This window comes from Neomonachus schauinslandi, chromosome 14, assembly GCF_002201575.2.
Source record: "Neomonachus schauinslandi chromosome 14, ASM220157v2, whole genome shotgun sequence".
NCBI lineage: Eukaryota > Metazoa > Chordata > Mammalia > Carnivora > Phocidae > Neomonachus > Neomonachus schauinslandi.
In genome coordinates, this window is record NC_058416.1 from 28,334,172 (window position 1) to 28,341,742 (window position 7,571).

A 7,571-nucleotide genomic window follows, 5' to 3' on the forward strand; every position below is an offset into this window, starting at 1 on the left:
GGGGGGGCGCCTGGGTGGCTTGGTCGTTAAGCGTCTGCCTTCGGCTCAGGTCATGATCCCAGGGTCCTGGGATGGAGTCCCGCATCGGGCTCCCTGCTCGGCGGGAAGCCTGCTTCTCCCTCTCCCACTCCTCCTCTGCTTGTGTTCCCTCTTGCTGTCTCTCTCTCTGTCAAATAAATAAATAAAATCTTTAAAAAAATTTTTTCTAATCTTTAAAAAAACTAAAACAATAAAAATAAAAAGTAAAATGACCAGCACTGGAGAGGATAGAGATAATAGGATGGAGAGAGAAGGTTCGGAGAAGAGTGGGTAAGGGAAACTGGGGCAGGAAACCTTAGAACACAAACCAACATGTTTAACACAACAGGGAAACACAGAAGATGAAGCGATGTGGAATTAGAAAAGCTGTCCTCACCCTCGTCTCTTTCTAAAAGTTTAGGAAAACTAATTTCAAATAAAAATTAGAAACAAAAAAGTATCTACTTTTAAATCCTTTAAAATCTATTATAGTAAAAAGAGAATCAAGAGGTAGAATAAACATATTCCAGTAAAACATGCCCACAAATCAAAACCCCACCTGCCGTTTCAGAATGAGCTCAAAGATATGAAGAAAATGTTAAAAGATATAAAAGAAGAACAGCATGAATTAGAAAGACCTCAGAAATGAAGTGACAGGACTCAGGGATAGATTTGAAATCAATAAAAATATGTCAAAAAATGAAAATGAAAGCACAAGGAATACCAGAGTGAATGAACACAAAATGAAAATACCTGAAGAGAAATTGAAGGTTAAGTGGCGGAAAAAATTTAAAATAAAAAAAGGAGTAGAATGAAGAGGGAAAAAGGATGTGTGATATTGTGACTAAAACTGGAGCCACACAAAGAAGATCCTGGAAGGGTAACAGGAGTCCGTGAAGAAGAAAACCAAAATGAGGAAGCAGAATAAAGGATCTTAAAAAATAAGGTTCAGAAAAACTTTCCTTAAAAGGAATTTAAGATGGGACGCCTGGGTGGCTCAGTCGTTGGGCGTCTGCCTTCGGCTCAGGTCATGATCCCAGGGTCCTGGGATCGAGTCCCACATCGGGCTCCCTGCTCAGCGGGGAGTCTGCTTCTCCATCTCCCTCTGCTGCTCCCCCTGCTTGTGCTCGCTCTCTCTCTCTCTGACAAATAAATAAATAAATAAATCTTAAAAAAAAAAATTTAAGTTATATATTTAAGAGAATATTGACCAACAATGAAACATATTCTAGTAAAAAGATTGGATTTTAAAGCAAAAGCAAAAGCAAATGACTTACAAAGAAAGAATATTAGATCATCATTTTCAAAAACAGCATTTCATGCCAACGGAGACGGAAGGACCTATTTCAAAAACTCAGGGAAAGAAGGTGTGAGACAAGGATTTTATACACAACAAATGGACTTTCAAGTGTAAAGGGCACCACCCCATTAACCTGCAAGGACTCAGGAAATTATACTCCCAAGAATCTTTTCTTAGGAATTTACTTGATTTTGAGCTTCAGACACCAAAACAAGTAGAGACATTGGCCAAATTCCAGTGGTTAAGTACTAAATAGTCAGCTACTTTTAGAACTAAGATTCAATGTGTGTCAAAAAAAGAGCAAGCATATGTGTTCTTTATGTTCTGATAATGTGGACAGAGAACAGCAGTAGAGATGGGAGGAGGAGGAAAACTCATGCTATTTTTTCCCCACTTTTTAGAAAATCCTATTGATGATGGTATCAGGTTATTCCACGGAGACTGTTGTATATATGATGCGGAGTAGAAAAAAATGAATACTTATGGTTCTTCTATTTCATTTGCCTTTATGTCCTTAAGATTCATGGTATGAAAGAAAAACACAGATGTAAGTTTTAGTAAAAACTCTTCTGATTCATTTGATTTAGAAGTATCAGTATGAACACACACACCAAGTTCATATTGATATTTTCAGTTCAAATTTATTTCAGATTATCTGTATCTATCTATCTATCTATCTATCTATCTATCTATCATCTATCATCTGTCTATCCCTAGTGCTCAGAATTTGGTCTTGAAATACCATTTCTCACTTAAAAATTTACAAAGCAAAGCAAAACAAGAGCCCCTAGAGAAATGGCTCGTTTAAAGTCTGAACAGAAAAAATTACAAGATGAGCTTAGAACATCTCATAATATCAGATAGCCGAGAAGCTATCAAAGCCACTAGGTTATATGAAACTGCTGGAGTTAGACAAGAAACATTCACGAGCCAACTTGAAGAGACTCCAACTGGCCACAGATGGGCCAATTGGAGCTTTAATAATGATAATAATTGCAATGGAGTGAAACCCTTCAAATATGTTTAAATCCCTGAGTTCAAAATAATATTTAAAAAGACCAGTTGGTCACCTTTGGAGGATGATAGGGAAAGAACTCATTATCCAGAAAATAAGAGGAAAAATCAAATATTTCTTTTGCTTTTCTTATATAAACTGTACCACCAGGTGACTGAAGAGGAGACAAGGGAAAGCACCTCTTTATAAAACCATGCCAACTAATCAGTGGAAAGTAATGACAGTATTAAAATGTCACCACTTTTCAATCCTTAAAAAATTAATAGCTCTAGGCATCAAGCATCAATAGCTGTTAACATTGCAGAGAGACAACCAGACATTATGTGCCTCTTGATGAATGGATACAATTCCACCTACAATCTTTCCTAAGGGATCAGACCTGATTCCAGCTATTTCTGGATATAGCTCTGGATGTAGCTGCCAATTTGCAGGGGATTCTGAGGACAGAGGAACATGTTGAACTATACCAGGAGTGTGCAGCATCCACATTGTGGGCATCTCTGCACATCAAATAGCCAAGGTTCTTCAACAGGACCATGGAAAGAAGAGTAAGGGATGAAGGGGAGACATGTACATTCAAAGAGACCTAAAGAACAGAGCAAGTTTAAAAAATGGGTAAGACTAACTGTTCATGTCTAAGAAGGTATACTTGGCTGATAAAACCATAAAGAAGTACACTGAGTGATTTCTGTAAAAGTCAGGAGACTTTTGGAGGAGGGATGGGCTGAGTTGGGATGAGGAACATGGAAGCACTTCTAGGGTAGCTTAATAGTTCTATTTTTTGGCCTGGGTGGTGCTTATAGAGTGCTTACCTTACAATGATTCAATAAGCCATATTTGGTGTGGTTTCTGTATAACTGTTTTATTTTATAATACATAGTTTTGTTTTTTAAATTTTTTATTGTTATGTTAATCACCATACATTACATCATTAGTTTTTGATGTAGTGTTCCATGATTCATTGTTTGCGTATAATACCCAGTGTTTTAAAAAATAAAATGAAATGTCCCCAGAGACCCAGAGAGTTTAAAGAGCCTTTGGGAGCCTCATGGTTATTTCTAAACATGTACATTTCCTTGGTCACCAAGAACACAACAGTGTATAACCGACATTCTCCTAAGCCAAAGGCTCTAGCCCAGGCAGAAAGAGAAGCAGAGCCTCTTTCCCTAGCAGTGTGGGTCATCACCACTCCACCCCAGCCTGCATCAAGGTGTGTGTGTGCCTGGATGGGTGTGAGAGGGTAAGGGGTTGGTGATGAAGAGAGTGATGGAAGGTGTATACATAAATTGCTACACTGTGGAGAATTCACTTATTTAAGAGAAATATATTTTAGCATTTTGAATCAAGATAACAGTAAACTATTAGGCACAAACAGCCTCTGTTAAGATTGTCACAGATATTGTGGGGAAATAAATATCTTTTTGGGGATGCAGTGATAACATTCACAGGCACCAGTAGCCCCCGTGTTTCCTCACAGGTGAAGCTTCTAAGGCTCTCCAGGTGCCCACATCAATTGCCTTTGGTGCCATTTTGTTTTCCGGGGCACTTTGTCACTTTCCCTCACCCTTCCAGGTGAAGAGCTCTTTTCTGAGCTCTCAGGTCATTATTCTCCCCACCCCTAAGCTCTAGGACATGAGCATGCTAACAATGCAGAGACTTGAGGAGTACCAAGGGCGCGTGTGGTAGGACAAGGAAAGGATCAGACTGGGAGGCCAGGCCTTGGGCTCCAGGCTGGGTTCCATCATTAATTAGTAAGCATGTGAATACAGCTGATTCATCTCATCTCCCTGTGCTCGGTTTTATCATTTGTAAATGGAGGGACTTGAGCTATAATCTTTCTGCTTATATATAGTAATTTAAGGTTTCTTCCAAATAACAGTCTATTATTAATTGAAAGAGTCTTTGGCATCAAGAAAGGAAAACACATTACCAAGTGTGACATCACCAAGATTATGGTCATTATAGAAAAGCACTTGGCTAAGAGTTAGCACGTACAAATTCTAATCCCAGCTATGCCCTTAATAACTGTGTATTTAAAAAACAAGTCCTTTATCTTGTTAAGCCTGTTTCCTCATGCTAAAGTATGAATAACACTCATGTTTTAAGACTTTAAATGTAAGTGAAAAGGCAAATTACAGACTAGGAAAAAAATATTTGCAAGTCACATACCCAATAAAGCCTTATATTTAAGAATATATAAACATTCTCAAAACTCAGTGTTAAAACAAATCTAATTGGAAAAGGGGCAAAATTCATGCATAGACATTTCACTGAAGAGGATATACAGATGGCAAATGCATGAAAAGATGTTCACCATTATTAGCCATTATAGAAATGCAAATTTAAATCACAATGAGTTATCACTATGTACCTATCAGAATGGAAAGCTAAAATGGAACGTAGTGATAACAAACATCAAATGTTAGCGAGGATGCAGAGAAACTGGATTATTCATACATTGCTGGTGGGAATGTAAAGTGGTATAACCGCTCTAAAAAACAATTTATCAGTTCCACTCAAAACTAAAAATGGATTGACCATATAGCCGAGCAACTGGAGTTTGGGGCAATTTTTCCAGATAAATTAAAACTTACTTCCACACAGTTACTTGCATATCAATGTTCGTAGCAACTTTATTTGTAATAGCCCCAAATTAGAAAATACCCAAACGTCCTTCAATGGGTAAATAGTTGAAAAACCCTGATATATCCATACCACAGAGTACCACTTAGTAATGAGGTGAAACCCACTATCAAAACACAGAACTTGGATAAACCTCAAAAAAATTATGCTAGGTGAAAAAAAAAAGCCAATTCGAAAGCATAGGTGTAAGTCAACTACTCTGATACTGGTATACTGGAATTAAACAGCTGAGTAAATGAATGGCAGATGATGAGAAGCGGGTTTTTGTCTGCTGGAGTGGGAGGTTACAGATAAGCAAGAGAAGAAGGCTAGAATGATAATGTAATTTATTACAGTTAGAGATACCGGTTTAGACTCATGTTTAGCTTAATAGAGATATAGATGGTTGCATTTAAAAATATTTATATATAGTGTACATACACAGGTTAGTATACACGTATATATTTCCTTGCTTTGCCAGCTGAGAGGGCCAAGAAATAATGACATACTAAGAGCAATACGCAAACCTAGTGCCCATATCTTGGCTTCTAATACCATTCTTTAATAAAAGGAACTTAGAGCCTTAGAGAAATGATTAATTCTAGGACTGGCACAGGAAATACACAAGATGAGCCTGGAACATCTTATAAACCCAGAAAGTAAAAAGTGCCACCAACCCCCCTCCCCCCACCAAAAAAAATTATGCACATGCAATGATGATATGTCAAAGAAATATAGGAGTCAATTGAAAGAATTCCCAATGGCTATAATTCTAATAATTTAAGCAACAAAATAAATCAGGTGGTATTAGAATATAACCCAGAATATAAAATCAATATCCATGAGTCCATATCAATATAAATCAATCATTAAATAAATGAATATGTGGGTATAAAAGACAGATTCTGTATGATTCCATTTATATGAGATATCTAGAATAGTCAAATTCAGAGAAATAGAAAGTGGAATGCCTCGGGCTGGGGAGAGGGGGAATGGGGTGTTGCTGTTAATGCATACAGAGTTTCAGTTTTGCAAGATGAAAAAGTTTTGGAAATTAGTTGCACAACGTGAATTATACTTAACACTACTGAAGTGTGCACTTAAAAATGGTCAAGATGATAAATTTTCTGTCATGTGTATTTTACCGTGATTAATTTTTTTTAAAGATCAAAAAAAAAGACATTTTTGGAAAAAATGGTGGAATCTAAAGTCTGTATTTCAGCTAATAATATTGTTCCAAAGTTAATTTCTTAATTTTGATAATTGTACTATGGCTATGTAAGATGTTAACATTAGGAGAACCCGGGTGGAGGCATTAAATAGAACCCTGTACTGTTTTAACAACTTTTCTGTAAGCCTAAAATTATTTCAAAATAAAAAGTATAGGGGCCCCTGGGTGGCTCAGTCGGTTAAGCGGCTGCCTTCAGCTCAGGTCATGATCCCAGGGTCCTGGGATGGAGCCCCGCATCAGGCTCCCTGCTCAGTGGGAAGCCTGCTTCTCCCTCTCCCACTCCCCCTACTTGTGTTCCCTCTCTCGCTGTCTCTCTCTGTCAAATAAATAAATAAAATCTTTAAAAAAAAAAAAGTATAAAAAAACCCCCACTCTTCTGTGCGTAAGGATTTCAAGTAATTTATATAGATACGCAGTCCCGAAGGAGAGAAGCGTAACTCTCCATTTCTTAAGTGTGGGTTCTGTTTAGTGAGTTCCTTCCAAAGAACAAAGTATGAGAAAGTGGGGGGAGAGGGGTGAAAGCAACTTGCCAGCCAGGTGGTCAGGGTTAAAATCAGCAGTGATGAGTCTTGATAGTATGTACACTTTACCTCTGTGGTCATCTCTCAAGAACATATGACCCCAGTCTCAGTCAACTGAGGAACATACATGGGCCAATACCCCTCAAAATGGTCAAGGTTATTAAAAACAAGGGAAGTCTGAGAACCTGTCGCAGCTAAGAGGAGCCTAAGGAGACATGACTAAATGTAATGTGGTCTCCTGGAAGGGATTCCAGAACATAAAAAAAGGATGTGAGCTAAAAATTACAGACATCTGAATAATATATCGTTAATAATAATGTAATCCTTTGTTTCATTAATTGTGACACACTATACTGTAAGGTGTTACTGATAAGGGAAACTGGCCTTATTACAAGGTCTATAGGAACTATCTTCACAACTTTTCGTAAATCTAAAACTATTCTAAAAATAGACTTTATTTTAAAAAGGCTACATATTGCACAATTCCATTTATGTAACATTCTTGAAATAAGACAGTTGTTGAGCTGGAGCACACATTAGTGGTTGCCAGGGATTAGGGCGGTGAGGGAGGGAGCGGAGCGGTCAGCAGAGGGAAATCTTTGTGGTGATGGTATACTGACTGATGGGGGCGGTGTTTACACAGGGCCGTCCATGTGACAAAGCTGCATAGATCTATGTGCGCGCACACACACGAGTTCATGTATAACTGGTAACACGCTCTGTGAACTGTGCCAATGTCAATGTCTTGGTTTCGTTATTGTACTGTGGTTGTATGGGATGTTGACGTGGGGTGGGGGAGGCAGTTCGGAGACGGTTGCCCTGGACTTCTGTGTATATTCCTGAGCATCCTCCCGGGAAGCTGTA